This window comes from Marmota marmota, unplaced genomic scaffold (assembly GCF_001458135.2).
Source record: "Marmota marmota marmota unplaced genomic scaffold, marMar, whole genome shotgun sequence".
NCBI lineage: Eukaryota > Metazoa > Chordata > Mammalia > Rodentia > Sciuridae > Marmota > Marmota marmota.
Genome location: NW_026000240.1, coordinates 30,114,985 through 30,131,936, shown reverse-complemented (window position 1 = coordinate 30,131,936; position 16,952 = coordinate 30,114,985).

The following is a 16,952-nucleotide window of genomic DNA, read 5'->3' as shown; positions in this document are numbered from 1 at the left end:
CCCCAAACATATACAACTGTTGTGTACCAATTTTTTAAACTGTAATTGTTTGGTAATTTATTCATTTTTATTGATGCTTTATAATTATAATAGTGGGATTTGTTATTACATATTCATACATGCACATAATTGTTTGCTAACTTAACCTGAAAAATTATAAAAAAATTCAGAGATCCTATAAGAAGTTATCTTTAAAAAATTTCAGAGATCCTATAAGAAGTTATCGTGGTTACTTTATCTGATCTTCTTCTGCTATCATGGAAAATTCAAATTGAATTAATAAACTGGATCATTTCCCAGCTAGTTTTTCTCCTACTAGGTATTTGCTGAGTTGGCAGGAAAATCTATCATGGTTTTGCTCCAACGAATTAAATGACAGCTTGTGACACACTTGTCACAGGAACCAGGGAAGCTGAGGAATGACATGCAAACTTTAAAGGGCTACCTTCACATGGGGTGGCAGTGGCTTTCCTTCTTTATGACAGTCTTTTCCCTTTCTCCACTGGAGGATGAGCCAATTACAGTCATAACTCAACAGGAAAGGCTCCTACACCTTTGATCATAAAAAGATTAATCACCGTTCTGCTAGTGCTGTCTTTGGTTTGGTCAGATCAATTATTAATTCGTAAAGCGGGAGTTTGTCATTTCTTATTGAAATGCTGGCTGCAGAGATTGGTATACAGTAGAGTGGAGGAGGAGGATGGTGGCTGAGCCAGGGGGCTGCCATGTCACCATTATGAATATGTCAGACCCTCGTTTGAAGAAAAAAATGCAGTTTGGAATATGCTGCACTTTTATACATTCCACTGGTGCCATTCAGGATGGCAGCCTTAAACCTCTTAGATGTACTATTTGTAGCATCCATTATAATGCATTTAGAGCAGTGGTTTTCAATCTTGGCTGCATTTGTGAATCACCTGAGGAGCTTTTTAAAAATATCCAGGCCGATCCCTATCCCCAGAGATTCTGACTTAATTGGTCTGGGATGAGGCCCAGGTAAAGATACTCTTAAAAAGCATTCCAGGTGTTTCAAATGTGCAGGCAGGATGGGGAACTACTGATTTAGAGGCAGGATAGTTTAAGTGTTTTAAATAAATACAATATGTAGAAATTTTTATCATCTACATTAATCCAAAGTATTTTGAAATGAGTTCCAAAAATATATTTGATCCAAAGATATTATTTTTGTAAACCCTGAAATTGTAAATAGGTGAAAATCAAAATAAGAGTCAGGTACTGTTCCTCCCCACTGGTGAGCATTTAAAAGTTCAATGGTATCTGCTGATGATAATGTGTGGAAATGGTAATGCTGGTACAACACACATAGGAGGGAAAATTGGTGCCAGTTTCCTGGAGGGAAACTTGGCAATAGCTATGAAACCTTGTACCAATTTGTCTAGCAATTTCACTGCTAGGAATCTACTTGCAAAATTTAACCAAGGTATAGGTTTAGAAATATACATTGTAATTTTTTTTGATGGGAGGGGGTGCTGGGGGGTGTACCAGTGATTGAATACAGGAGCAAATAAGCCACAGCCCCAGCCCTATTTTGTATTTTATTTAGAGACAGGGTCTCACTTAATTGCTTAGTGCCTTGCTTTTGCTGAGCTGGCATTGAACTGGTAATCCTCCTGCCTCAGCCTCCTGAGCCTCTGGGATTACAGGTGTGCACCACTGCACCCGGCTTCATTGTAATATGTTGGAAATAATGAAAAAGTAGAGAAAGTAAAGGGTCCATCATTCAGGAAGTAAATGAATTTTTGATGCATTAATGAGAGGGAAATCTATGTATGCTAAAGCCAAAGAATCTTTGAGATATCATTAGGTGGGAAAGAAAAACAAGATGAAGAAAATTTTGTAGAATATGATGTCTTTTTTTTTCAACTTTAAATAAATGTGATTTTAAGTACATACTCCCATATATAGCATTTTTTTTTCTTTTTGAAAGAAATGTGCTCCTCTTTGGGAAAACAGACTTTAGGAGAGGTGGAAAACTTTCATTTTTATTTTGTACTTTTCTGTCCAATTTGAATTCCAACCAATTACATATATAGTTATCAGGCTGGTAGGTATTTTTTTTTAATTCACCATATAAACCTTTAAAGTAAGGAAATTTAGAATGAGGGCTTTTTTAAAAAAGAAAGTGTGAGTAAATTGAAATACCAAAGTATATGTCTTAAGTCCTATGCACCTGCTGAAATTGGGCCAGACATGTGGCTCTAATCTCTCTAGGAGCTAATACAGAATGAAAACACCATCAAATTAACCACATGATTTATAACATCTGCAAGATAAAAAATACATCTGTCAGGAAAGCCCAACAATGCCTGAAACTGAAGTACAATTTCTTTGATGGATCCTCAGGGAAAAAAATAAATAATAAAACCTTCAACAGCTACCTATAGAAACATTGGGAATTTTGATCCATTTTACAGATGAGAAAAGAGGGAGACTCCTGGGTTACCAGCCCTTTCTACTGAGACAGTAACATTATCAGCTGTAGCAAATTATCCCTCTTCCCGCTAGTGTTGCTACTGATCACAGGCCTCAGAAATGAAATTGGCAATGCTGAGATGTGGTCAGGGCTTCCTCCCCTTGCTGGTACCCTCCCCAGAAAATGAATACCTCTTGTTCTCTTATAAGCAAATCTTCTGCAGTGCATTTGATTGGTGGAGCCAAGGCCATGTCCAGAAAAAGGACAAACACCCATGGTGACAGTCAATCTTTGGTGTCAACTTGAATGGATTCAGGAATCCCTGGAAAGCTTGTGAAGCGTTATTCTGCGTATGTCTGTGAGGGATTTTCAGAGGAGATTGGTGTGTGAATTGTTGGACTGAGTGAGGAAGATCTGTCATCAATGTGGGTAGGCACCATCCAACTTACGGGGGTGCCTGGATAGAATAAAAAGGCAGAGGGAAGACAAGTTCTTCCCTTCTGTCTGGGACAAACTTATTCTCCTGTCCTTGGACATCAGAGTTCTAGGGCCCTTTGCCTTTGAACTCCAGGACTTAGGTCAGAAGACCTGGGATTCCTCAGGCCTGTGGCCTCAGATTAGAATGATGTCAGGCTTCTGTTGTGGAACTTATCAGCCTCCATAATCATGTGAATCAGTTCCCCTAAGTCATTTTCTCTCTCTCTCTCTCTCTCTCTCTCTCTCTCTCTCTCTCTTTCTCTCCCCCCCACTCCCAGCCCTCCCCTACCATCCTATCTGGTTCTGTCTCTTGGGGAAACCCTGTTTAATATACCTACCAATTTCCAAAAAAGAGCAGAACAAGGATCCAGACCCATAGATCCAACATCACAGTATGTCTGTTTATGCTTTGGATTATACCTCTTGCTTGTTTGCTATCAGGTTAGATTCACCCTTTGCCTTAATTCTAGTGTCTGCCAGTTCCAATATAGACCATGCAAACAAGTCATTTAATATGAATTAAAAGTTTGAACATAGCTTCTTCTATAGTCCTGAAGGCTGACAGGCCTTTAAACAAAATAAATACTGAAATTAAAATTCAATGCATAATAAAACCTGGAAACAACCCAAATATCTTTCAACTGGGGAACAAATAAACAAACTTTGGCACAATATACAGTGTAATGCAGGAAAAAAGTACAGGTTGAGTATTCCTTAACCAAAATGCTTGGGGCCAAAAGTGTTTCGGATTTCAGATTTTCTTGGATTTTGGAATACTCACATATACATAGTGAGCTATCTTGGGGATGGGACTCAAGTGTAAACACAAAATTTATGTTGCATGTATATACATATATCTTATGCACACACCCTGAAGGTCATTTTATACAATATCTGTAGTGTGCCTGCATTTTGACTATGACCCATCACATGAGATCAGGTATGGAATTTAGAGCATTTTGAATTTGGAAAAGTTGAAATAGCAATGCTCAAATTATACTGATTAATGCATCAACCTAGAAGAATCTCAAAAACATCATGCTAAATGAAATAAGCCAGACTCAAAAGGTCACATGATTTCACTTATAGAACATTCTTGTAAAGGCAAACCCATGAGAACAGAAATCAAATTGACATTGCCAGGGGCAGAGGAAAGAGGAAGGACTTAATACCAAGGAGCAGAGGGGAATTTGTGGGAGATCTATATCTTGATTGTGGTGGTGCTTATGTGACTGTAAAGGTTTGTTAGAACTTTCAGAACTGTTCATCTAAAAGGTCAAATTTTACTATATATAAATGATTCTTTAATTTAAAAAACAAAATAATTCAATAAATAACACCTACATTCATTTATTCAACAAATATTTATTGATCACCTACTATGTGCCAAATTCTCTTAAATGGTCATATGTATAACATACTAATCCTAATGTACATAGTGCATTGAAAATCATCTGAAGTACTCTATGGATTCCTTAAGCTTCATTTACAGCCAAAAACGATGCGTTAAGAACTTCAGCAGTGATGGGAAATGATGGCAAGTAGTTACTTTAATCCATAACTGACAAACTATTGAAGTCTGGTGTGAAGACATATTGCTGCCAATAGACTTGACACCCCCTCCCCAACACAAATTTAGAAAATCATTTTTAGGTGATAATTGGCTATGCAAAACTCACATTTTGGTGTAAGGAGGCCTAAAATTTCTGATTGAAAAAAAAAACTGGGGAAGGGAGATGGTGAGGGAGAGAGACAGCGAGGGCAGCTTGAAGCACTGAGGAGGAGAAAGCTGAGCATTGATCCAAGAGTGAGGGTCAGGAGATCTCACTAACCCTACTCTTGATTGAGCCAAGGTCACGTTGCCTTTCAGGACTGCTTCCTTCTCCATCAAATGAATGAACTGGAAAGGTGGAACAGCCCTGATAGCATGATGCACAACTCCTCCACTAAGGACTTAAGAGCTGTACAAGTCAGATGGCTTCTCCAGGCTTTAGTTTCTTTCTATATTGGATGAGAGATTTAATGGTTGCATGATAAGGTTGATGTGGCTGAACTGTGCACTTAAAAATGGCTTAAATAGCAAATGTTGTGTTATTTACATTTTACTACAATAAAAAGATTTTTCTTAAATTGAATTAAAGAGATTTAGATGAAATGACCTTTTTGGGTAATGTAGTTTGAACTTTCCTCTAATTTTTGGAATAAAGTCCAAATCCCCAAGCAAAGCCATTTATAAGATATATAGGCACTGGGCAAATATTTTTATTTATGGGGTCCCATCCATATAGTCATAAAAATCAGCATGTCATCACCTTTCTATGGCCCAATCTCACATGATCCCACACAAGAAATACTGCCCTTGCCATCAGGATCCATCTGCTTGTCAGACAGCCTTCTGGTCCTGTAGACCAGCCAGAGCCTAGTCCTGGAGCTCCAAGACATCCCCAGTGTATGATTCCTGGAGCTCTTAGACCATCTGTCAGACCCTACACATGGAATTGAAGGTTAGAGGGCGTGCTGAAGGGGAGACACATCCATACAGGTCCCAGTCCAAATGATTGACATACCCAGCTGAACCAAAATACAAGAAAGGGGCTCAGAAAAATCTCCAGAAAAACTCTCCAAAGTGTAGGCACCCTGAGGCACGTACCCAAGCCTAGGCTGGGATGGGGGACAGGATCTTGGCCATGCTAAAGGGTAGTTTGTAAGCCCTACCTGATCTGTCTCAAATATGCCAGGGTGCCACCCACCTTTGGACTATAGCTCCCACATATGGTTTTTTACTTGAAACACATGTTTCTCCCCCTAACCCTATGCTCATTACCCCATTTACTCAATGATCCCTTTTTATGTGTCTTAACATAGAAAACACTGCCTTCTAGAAATCTGATCTGTCCCCAATTTCTGGTTTAGTGATCCTGATAGGCTATATTTTTTAAGACGGATCTAGGATCTTGGCAAGGCATAGGGGTGCATGTCTGAAGTTCCAGACACTCAGGAGGTTGAGATAGGCGGATCACTTGAGCCCACAAGTTCAAAGCCAGCCTGGACAACCTAATGAAACCCCGACTCAAATCTTGGAATCTGTCCTCTCTTTCTCCTTTCCAAATCAATCCATCAGAGGACTGGGGCTGTAGCTCAGTGGTAGAGTGCTTGCCTAGCATGTGCAAGGCCCTGGGTTCAATCCACAGCACTGCAAACAAACAATTTTAAAAAGCAATTCATCAGAATATTCAATAAAAATCCTCCAGGAGTAAGATAAAAATTCTGAGTCTGTGCTGCCCTTTCTGAGGGTTGAAGAGGGATGGGGGAATTGTGCATTCTACATTCCCAGGAGACAGGGCAGCATCCAGAAGTGGGAAGGTGGATGTTAGCCTCTGACCAAGCTATCTTAAGCCTGCTCCTTCTACACATCATTCATTCATTCATCCATCTCTCCATTCATTCTTCAATCATTCAACAAACATTTGCGGCTCCCTGTTACATTAAAGGCTTTAAACTATGTTAGGGATGGGGATTAAATACAGTGATTCCTTCAAGATACTCATAGTATACTGGATATAATTCAATCTGGGATAGCAAAGTGTGGTATTTCAGGGGATCTTAGAGAATCCTGTGGTTGAGAACTTTCCAGACCATTTGCTATGGCACAATGAGTGTGTCATTGACAAGTACGTGAATTCAGGCAAAAACTTGTTAAGAGAGCACCATGCTTCAAGGGTTAGGCCATTCCCTTGTGCTGGGAACTAAAGGAAGCATGAAGTTTGGGATATTCCTTACGTGAATCCTGAGACTGTTCCTATGCTTGCTACTTTGAAGCATTTTCTGTTAGGAATCAGAACTGTAATTGAAAAGCAAAGCATCCTAACTAGAGGTATTTACTGCCAAACAACATGACTGAACAAGACATTTCAAGAAAAAAAAGTAGTGACAAGGTCATGTCCACAGGAACTTGACCCCAGACTAACCTCTTAATCTGCCTCTCCAAAAACAGTGGTGGGGGGAGGCGGATGGTCTCTAATTTCCACCCTTTGAAACAGCTCAGCAGCAAAAGGAGAGAAACCTCACCCACAGAGGCACTGGGAAAACAGTGTGGATGGTTTGTATGATTAAGAGGCTTTGTTGAAAACCACTTCTGAGTAATGTCTAGCTCTATAATTGATTTTGGCCTGGTAAATAAAAGAATTTTGTCTCATATTTGTCCCTGATAGCCTTACAAGAAGAATACCAAAGCATTTGTTTCATGGCTGATATTTCTACCTCTGTCCCCAAATAAAATAACCGAGATAGATGAATAGGCTGCCTGGTAGTCTCTCAGTATCGTGTGCCTGGAAATAAAATTTTTCAAATCATCACCTCTTTTTACAATGGAATGAAATCTATAGGCTTCTCTACAGAAAAAAAAAATGTACCTAAGTCCATACACACAAAAATTTCCACACAATCTCAGCAGCTTCAGAGAGCTACTTGAAACCTCTCCGTGTGCCCTGGGGGGTCTGTGCTCCAGGAAATATTAAAGATGTAATTTACTATAAAAATGTCTTCAACGTTAGCTGCATTGATTGATGAGTCCACAAAAATACTGGACAGCTGTTCTCAGACTAGAGGGTTGTGCAAAGTTCCAATGGCTGAATTCAATAGCTGTAGAAATGGACACGATGGTGATTTCTAATTCTGTGGTGATATGAATACTATTTGTCCTAGCTGGAGTGGTAGGGTGAAATACACGATAACTAGTTACACATTAAATTTGGGTTAAAAAAGAATAAATTTTAGTATCATTATGGCCCATGCAACTTTTACACAAGTATTTTTGGGTTATGCTAAAATTACGTGTTGTTTATGTGAAATTCAATTTTAACTAGCATCCTCTGTTTTGATTTGCTAAATCTGGCATCTACACTCCTGGTCAATTTTATTGCAATAGAATCCCCTGCCTTGGATTTATTATACTCTATTCTCTGTGTGGTCCTCTGTGTGGTCCTTTTGAAAATAGCCTCCCTTCTCCTTTGACAAGGACCTAATGATCATTGTTTATTGTCATCATGGTCAACAGCCCAGGAATAGTGACATCATGCCTATCTGTGTATGCACATGTGTGTGAGAGAGAAAGGACAAAAGAGAGGTGATGAATAAATCAGGAAGAAGTTTCAGAATTGTGATTGTGAGATAAACGTGACTATTAGAAGATGAAATCTAACCTTCAGTGAGCGAGAGAGTAGTACAACATTAAGAAAGAGAAATGACTCCTGGGAACAAGGTAGGACAAATCCTTGAGATTTATATAGTCACCAACTCCTTGCCAAAAGGAGTTAACTCTGCAAATGAAATGATCTGGGAAAACTGCTAGCTGCTAATGCTGCACCCATTCTCTTCTTGATCTTGGTCAAGGCAGCCATGAGCCCCAAGTGGAAGATTTCTGGGTCCTCCTTGTTTTCCTGATTGAGGTGCTGCCTCCTCCTCATTCTTATTTCTTCTCTTTCTGTCCAGAGCGTGGAACAAGCCTGGGAATGGAAGTCACCTTGAGCTCGTGAAGCAACCATAAGCATGCAACACACATGCTAAGCAAGAATGGCCAATCAGAAATGGTGGAGGAGTCTGGGATGTTGACAGCCTAGTGGGATCTGTGCTTCACTGCCTAATCTTCTTCAGGACTGACATCTTTGATCCCTATCACTGGGATTGTTGATAGCTGAAGTCCCTTAGCTGCAGATCTCCCAGGAACTGCCCTCAGCTGGAGACAGATAGATATGTCATCCCAAACCATGCCCCCTTCCTGGTGGGCAGACTGCATCTTGGATGAGGGGACATAAAGGCCTGTCCTTTAACCTCAAAACAGAAAGACTCTGAAGCATCATCTTCACAGCTCCCCATAGGATTGGCTGAAGCCTGGTCATCAGAACCCTGTCCCAAGTCTTCCTTTTACCCCATCTTTCTCCTTTCCCCTTACCACAGGTGGTGACCCAAGAGCTCTTTCTAATAAACTTCCTGCAGCAGTCTCCATGGCACAGTCTGTTTCCCAGAGGACCTACAGCAATGGCCTTTCACAGCCATCACACCAGGCTTGCTCTGGATTTCTTTTTATGTGCAAAGAATAAAACAAATTTTGGACAAGCCACCAAGATGGATTTCTCATATACGTACCTAGTCCAAAGTAATGTACATCCAACGTAGAAGGGCATTTCATATCCTGAACTGTGAATTGAAAAGACTGAATTAAGGATTGAATCACAAGACTTAATATGTGTGGCTGAGAGCAAATTCAATATAAGCAAAAGTTCTGGATTGACAGGGGAAAAATAACTCCCATCTCATTCATGCTTTGGAATATTAGGATGAAGAAAAGCCATTCCCCATGGCCACAGGAAAGGACAGGGCCTTGTCATTTCTCTCCAGAAGAATGATGAAGGATGAACTCCAAACAGACATGGCTAGATTGAAATACAAATATTGGTTCAACAAAAGCTGGCAGTCCTCTTTGATAAAACAGAGGGAGGCAGATGAAGAGCTGGTTGGCGTGGTCAGAGCACACACTCTAGCACTGGGAATTTAGTGCTCAAATGTAGATTTGTGTGGGTATTTCTGGATTCCTCAGACATTGTTAGCTCTAAAGAATCTTAATGATTAGTCATGTTGAATCACGGAATTCATTATTGGTATAAACCCTCCTATCCCCCCCCCCAAAAAAAAAACAACCCCATGAAAACAAAAGTAGCTAGAGATGGATAAAAAGTATTTAAAAAAATCAAAGCAAATGATTTCCCTTTACTTGCAGTGAATGGAAAATGAGGGTAAGTACACCCTGGATCATCATAAAATATGAAGAAAATGAATTCTCAGTAAAATCAACATTGAATCCAGATCTCTTGAGACCACAGAAAACCTGGAACTTGTTATACCTACAGTCTGCATTATACCTATGTTGTTTAAGGTGAAATCCAGCAAATCTAAAACCAGAAAAAAAATGGTACAGCAGTCCCAAAGATGTAATCAATCCTCACTCATAACCACTGCATCATTACTGGCCGATTATTGCTTTCTCTTTCTGGGTCTTAAAATAAGTACAATTGACTCTTCAAAGAAGACTGTCATTGACATGAAAATTAAAATGTGCACTTGACCCATATGAGTTTTGACTTCAAGGATATTTCCCAAAGTAATTTAAATCTAATGACTTCTCAGACTTTTGCTTGTCTTGAGACGAGGGCAATGACAGCAAAGTTACATCTGTCAAATCATGGAAGTCCGAACAAAAGCAGAATGCGTGTTTTAATTTGTGCACCAGGAACTTCTAGTGTAAAAGGTGAGGTAGGTAAAGTAAGGGAGGGAATTGGGCTAGAATAAGACAGAAAAAGCTGAGGATTGTGTTGTTACTGGGTTGCAGCCTATTATTGCATTATGCAAGTGAAAGACCAATGTTTTTAAGACATCTAAAAATTCGAATTTTTATGAGAATCTATCCAATTAAGAAAATGTCTGCAACAACGAACGACCTTTTCCCATTGTCTGTGTTATGCAGATCTGTACTATATTGAATTTGGACAGTAACTGTAGTCCTCTAATTTAGGGTAGTTACATAACAAACAGTACAGGGCATACTATACTCAGGCCGATGGCTTGATCCAGAGACTTCAGGGATCATCAAGCCCATGTCTCTCACTCTCTTTCCTTTACTATATTTTATCTGTTCGTGCCTCAGTCCTGGGCGACAGAAGTGTTCCAAAACTTGCAAAGTTATGGGGCTGCCTAAATTACCATGCCCAGGCAGGGCTTTCTTGATGCTGGAGCTTAAGTGAATACCTGAATGGGTTATCATTCATTAACTTTGATATTTGCAGTTACTGGTCCTAAACTTGTATCACAGACCATATTTGAAAGTGAGGTGAACCACACGAAATCTAGAGCTCTCAGATGGCTCGCCCAGTCTTAAGGGTTAGAATTATGTCATAAAGCAACACTCAGGGAATATTTATCATATTTCTTTGCCAAAGGCAGCACTAGAGGAAATGCGATGAGGAGGTAAGTAGCTCTCATGTTAGGGTTCTAGGCTAATTCTTCCTTTCATTTTAATTGTTTTTAGCTTTTGTCATTTGACAAATATATTTTTATTATCTCCATGATTCTTATATCACTTCAGGAGCTTATGAGTACTACCAATTATGCTCATTGAATGAAGTAGTACTTTCTTCATATACTTTTCTGAGGTCAAGTTTTTATTGTTTTTTTTTTCCTAGTACCAGGAATAGAACCCTGGGACACTTAACCACTGAGACAGGCTCCCAGCCTTTTTTTTTTTTTTTTTGAGACAGGGTCTTGATAAGTTGCTTAGGGCCTCGCTAAATTGCTGAGGCTAGCTTTTAATTTGAGATCCTCCTGCCTCAGCCTTCTGAGCTGCTGAGATTATAAGCGTGAGCCACCATGCCCAGTCCTAAAGTCAAGTTTTGAATACCCTCAACACTGTAGGATTTCATAATTGGATGGTCAATCTGTCTGTACTAATTCTAATGTTAGAGATTTTGATCATCCCATTTCTTGGTTTCTATCATTATCTTATGGAAACACCACCACCAACAACAACGAAAAACTTTAATTTGGCCTTATTAGGTAGGTAGGCTACTCTCCAGGGAGTTGTTGCTTTCCAGCAATCTAGCTTCCCTTCAAGGCACTTTTTCCAGGGTCATTGTAGCTCTCTAAAGTCTCAGTAACCAGAGGTACTAGTTTTATTTAAAAGGAAATTTTATATATATATATATAAAGTAGTTGGACACCATACCTTTATTTTGTTTATTTATTTCTATGTGGTGCTGAGGATAGAACCCAGGGCCTCACATGTGTTAGACGAGTGCTCCACCGCTGAACCGCAATCCCAGCCCCCTTCATTTTTTTGGAATAATGTTCAACCTCAGGCTGACCATTTGAGATGTAGAGCCATATTGAATTGAGGTGACTGCTGGTCCTTCCTTTTGTCATAACCAAAAATAAAGAGCAATTCTCTTTGTACATAGATTTTGGATTATTATTGTTTACTTTCTCCTCTATTTTTTGTCATTTAAACACTGTATTCTTGACACAATAGAGTGGTTCTAAAGTGTGCTCCTCCGGCCAAAGTATAGGTACTACCTAAGAATTCCTTAAAAATGCTGTTCTCAGCCCTCACCGCCAGATCTACCAAACCAGAAAGTCTAGCGGTAAGGCCCAACAATTTTGTTTTTACAGGTTTTTCAGATGATTCTGATGTGCCATCAAGTCTGAAATATAGTGATAGAAAAGATTTATATTAAAGGAAATTTCTACTTAGAAAAAAGTTAAATATAAAGGATATCATATATATACATATAAATATGCACATATATGTATGTGCATGCATATTTTGCTTGCTAGGATACATGGCTACAATACAATCTGTGGCAATGTGTACAAGGGGTCAGTCAATCGTATTTGAAGTAATACTCTCTAGGTTTGATGATCTTGCTAAAATTAGCAAGGAAGAAATGTGATCATGGAGAAGTGAATTTAACCTAAGTAGAAATTTAAACATTTATACATGCACATATTAGCAGAGAGTAGGAAGAGCCCCCAAAGGGAAAAAAATGTAAGGGAATATTAATGCTAGAGATACTGGAGGTCATGATAAATCTCAAGTTGAGGGGGAAATCAGCAGAGACACTCACAGAAGTTGAGGGAGGATTCTTTTAACACATGTATATTGAACTCCTCCCCTTGCAGCAGACATTGTTCAAGGGCCAGGATACAAGGATGGACAAGACAGAAATGGCCACTGCCCTCCCAGAATTTAATCTAGTGGGGATCATGAACCACTGAACCACCAATTGCAATGGAGTGAGATGGTGGCCCTGTTGGAGATGTTCAGTGCTGCCCCATACTTAGAAGTGAGTCTTGGTAATGACCATTACAATACTTCCAATGGAGACAGATTATAGAAGCAAACTGGAGGAAATTAGTAAAGTACTTCTCTGAAGTCTATTTCTAGTTATCTCTCTGAGGTGGGAAGCATTAGTCTCTGAGGTTTTAATTGAAAATCTGTGTTATGAGGGCATGCAACGGAGGAAAGGAATCTTGGACTAGGGGAGAATCCAAACTCTTAGCAGAAGCACACGACTGAGTTTGGAGGCCTCTCTGAAACCAAATTCTAGCCCTTAGGAAGCACAGTCAATCATAACATTGGTGAGGGTTCGGCCAAGGGAAAATGAATCTTTTCTCTCTTCTTAATGAATTGGCTTTAGATACTATAAGATTCTCTCAGGAGGAATTCTTAAGCATAACTAGCTATAAGATTGTATGAGAGTTCATAGGAACTTCTGTCAGAGCACTTTTGCTGAGATTAGCAGGAGACTGCTGATAGAATAAGGGAAAGAAAACAGAATGTAATTTACTGTAATTTACTTTATTTTGTAATTTTTAAACTCTACTTACTGAAAAAAAAAAGATCTTTTAAAGCAGGTAACACTTGTGAAATGATTCCTATGCGCCAGTCCTTTAGTTTGCTTTAAACCTGCAATTTTAAGTATAATTGGTCAATAAATTCACAAGGGTTAAAGAGAGAGAGAGAAAAAATAAAACATGGCCACATAAAATTCTTACAGAACTAATCAAAAATCATTTCATTAAGTTATTTTAAGTTGGGCTAAGTCATGAAGCTCATAGTTGAGATTGAAATTGGTGAATGTTTAAAATTAATGGTTGAGATTATATTCCTGCAGGTACCTCTGAACCCCTCCACATGAATGGGGCACAGCTATACCTTTGCAGACACAAGCTGCCCATCTGAGTGACAGATTCCTCTCTCGGTCCTGATGGTTTGTCCATATGCACTTGTTCAGCCTTGCAAAGGACCCTGTGAAGTAGCACCTTACCACTACAACCAAGAAATTGTAACTGGTCCATCTTTGGTAATATCACAGGAGAGGAAGTTTCCACTTTAGTTTTTCAATATCTTAATTTGCAGCAAATAATTCAGCCTGTGAAATATGCTCCTCTACATTCTTAAGCAAATCCTTTATCCCACCAAGATCAAAGTATTCTACTTATTCTTTGAGTGACTTCATCCCTTTGACATGTGAAAATAATCTCTTTTAATGGCTTTGAAGACACTTGCAGGGTGCTCTTGAAGTCTTTTTTTTGGTTGTAGTTATTATTTCTCCTCATTTATAATTGATCCGGTTTTGTTATTTTCTTCACATGAACTACAGTTTGGAGGGAGGGATGCCCTCTTTTTTCTCTGATAATTTGCAGGCTGTACCAGTTCCTGTCTTTTCAGTTCCCACCTCTAATGTTTATTATTTTTATTCCTTGGTATATGCTTTTTACAAAATGCAAACAATAAAGCAGAGTGAATAGACTTTTCTTGTGGGTTATTGACTTTTTGCAATCCTTCACTTCAATTGACTCCTAAATGGGGTCTATATTTATCATATTTCCCTTTTAAAAAGCCTAAAGTATATGTGATTTGTTTCTTGGTTCCCCTGTCCCATGAGGTTGTAGAATTTAATTATGTTATTACTTTTTACTTCGTGGTTCACCCACAGCGCTCTCTTGGGTGCATTTCTTTTTAGGATGAAAAGTTCCTTCCATTTGCCTTCCTTGTGGGATTTAGAAAGACATTCTCAATTTGACATCTACTACCTGCTCCCCCCGCCACACTGCTCACCCCAATTCAGCAGTTGGCTACTATATGCTTGGATAATTAAATTCTTTCATTATTATCTGGACAAAATTTTTCAGGTTTCCCAATTCCATTCAGCACTTTTTCATCATTCCTCATGAATAATCTACAATATACATTTTGGGGGATGAATAAGTTTTGACATGGATTGTTTGGACAATTAAAAAATCATGAAAATTATAACACAAATGGATCCTGTGGAGTTCATCAAACATATACATATATGTATATTTTGATACCAGGGATTGAAATCAGGGCACTTGGCCACTGAGCCATACCCCCAGCCTTATTTCGTGTTTTATTTAGAGACAGGGTCTCACTGAGTTGCTTAGTGCCTCATTTTAGCTGAGGTTGGCTTTGAACTCATAACCCTCCTGTTTCATCCTCCAGAGTTTCTGGGATTGCAAGCATGTGCCACCGCGCCCAGAGAACATATATTTTTTGAGGGCCAGCTATGTACCAGTTCTGCTGATAAGCAGGGACCAGAATCAAACTTCATATGCTTATATGTTAGAAAAGGGTGGGATAGGTAGCGAACAAAGAAATAATTCATCAGATGTTTTTAAAAAAATAAAGTACAATAAGTGTTTAAAGCAGCCCTTCTCTCTTAGTTCTACCAGAGAATTCAACTCTGTTGCTTTATGCCTCTCTCTGTATAGAATGAATTAGTTTCTGTCCTGTAATGAGAACGACATCAGCTGCCTCATCCTTGAACAACTCAGAAAATAGTGCTGAAGTCATTTTCTATTATCTCAAGGAAGCCTAGTTGAGAAAGGCTGAGTTAGAGAGTGACAGTTGTGACAGAGAGAACTCCCTTGGATCCTTGACCAGGGAAGGCCTCTTTAACAAGGACTTCTTTGGGTAGAGCCTGAACTTGGGGAGGGAAGGCCCTGCAGATGCTGGCATGGGGCCAGAGACAAGAGTGGGTTTAGTATACTTGGAGAACAATTAAGAAGCTCAGTGGAGCTGAGTTATTGAGAAGCAGTGAGATACAGAAGTGGCTGCTGAGTGGGGGAAATGTAGAGAAATATACCAGAGACATTTCAACTCAAGCCAATTCAACAGAGATTTACTCATCTCTGGCTCATAGCTGGGGTTATTAAATGATGAATGAATCAGGGTCTCTGTCCTCCTGCAGCTTTCAATACAGAGTATATCACTGAACTTAGACGAAGAAAATATAGAGTGATAAATGCTACACCTTAATAATAAGCAAAGGGGTAGCCATGTGTTGAGTCATCTCAGAAGAAGATGCTGACCCAAGCATTCAGGTGTAAGTGATTTGTAAAGCAGGTGGTACCAGGAGGAACTCATAAGAGCCAACAAAGGGTAACAGATGCAGCCTGGACATGTGGGGAACTTTCTAGTATAAATGAACAACAGAATTTGTCATACTTTGAAGGAAAGGAGCAGGGGTTCACACATGCATACCTGTTACTCCCTGGCTATGGCTGTCCTCCACGGTGGTGTACCATCAGGCATTTTTGATTTGCTATCCAGGTGAAGTGGCTCCAAGGTCAAAGGTTAAATTTCTGAGGATTAATGCCAAGGGAGCAGAGGCTGGGGAATGGGTGAACAGAGCTGGTAAAAGGGACCTGAGGAGACCTTGGTGGGCTACCAACAGTGTGCACTCCAGAGATAACGTGAAAACCATGCCTTTTTGCTTGACTCTGTGTCCTCCACATCTAGTGTAGTTTTGTACTCACCATAGAGAATATCCCAGAGGTGTTTCTAGGTGGGAATGAATGTATGCACAAAAGCCGTCCTAGGCCCAGAAATCATTCTTAAGAATTTTCAGGAATACTCTGGTAGAAGCTAAATGCCCTTATATTATATCTTTGCAGAAGATACTAAACTCTTCTGCATAGGATGGCAAGTTGGTTGAAATAAAGTTCTGAATTCCAGAATGGATGATGGAATTCCAGAAATTCCATCATCAAAATGGCATATAAACATGAGTGTGAGCAAATGAGAAGTGACACATATGAGGGGCAAGTATGGCATGTTTGATTAAAAATTATAAAAAAAATTATCAGTGAAAATAAGTTTTCAATAAAACAATCTAGGTGTGTTGGTGGCTAGATTTTTTTATGACTTTCTGGACAGAGAGGAACTTTTAATCATAGAGAACTTGCATAAATGTTGGATAAGAATTGGTACCGGTGAGTGGCACTGGGGTCAGCTATAAATCAGAGGCATCAGATACCAGAAATGACAGGGAGGTTCCCCTGGTACCAATTCTGATTGGTTGAAGTGGGATGCCAATAACCCTAGGTTGAGGAGTTTGAGGCTACATCTAGTTTCTGAGAATACTGATTATAGCTATCATTTGTTTAACACTGCTATAACACTTTCAAT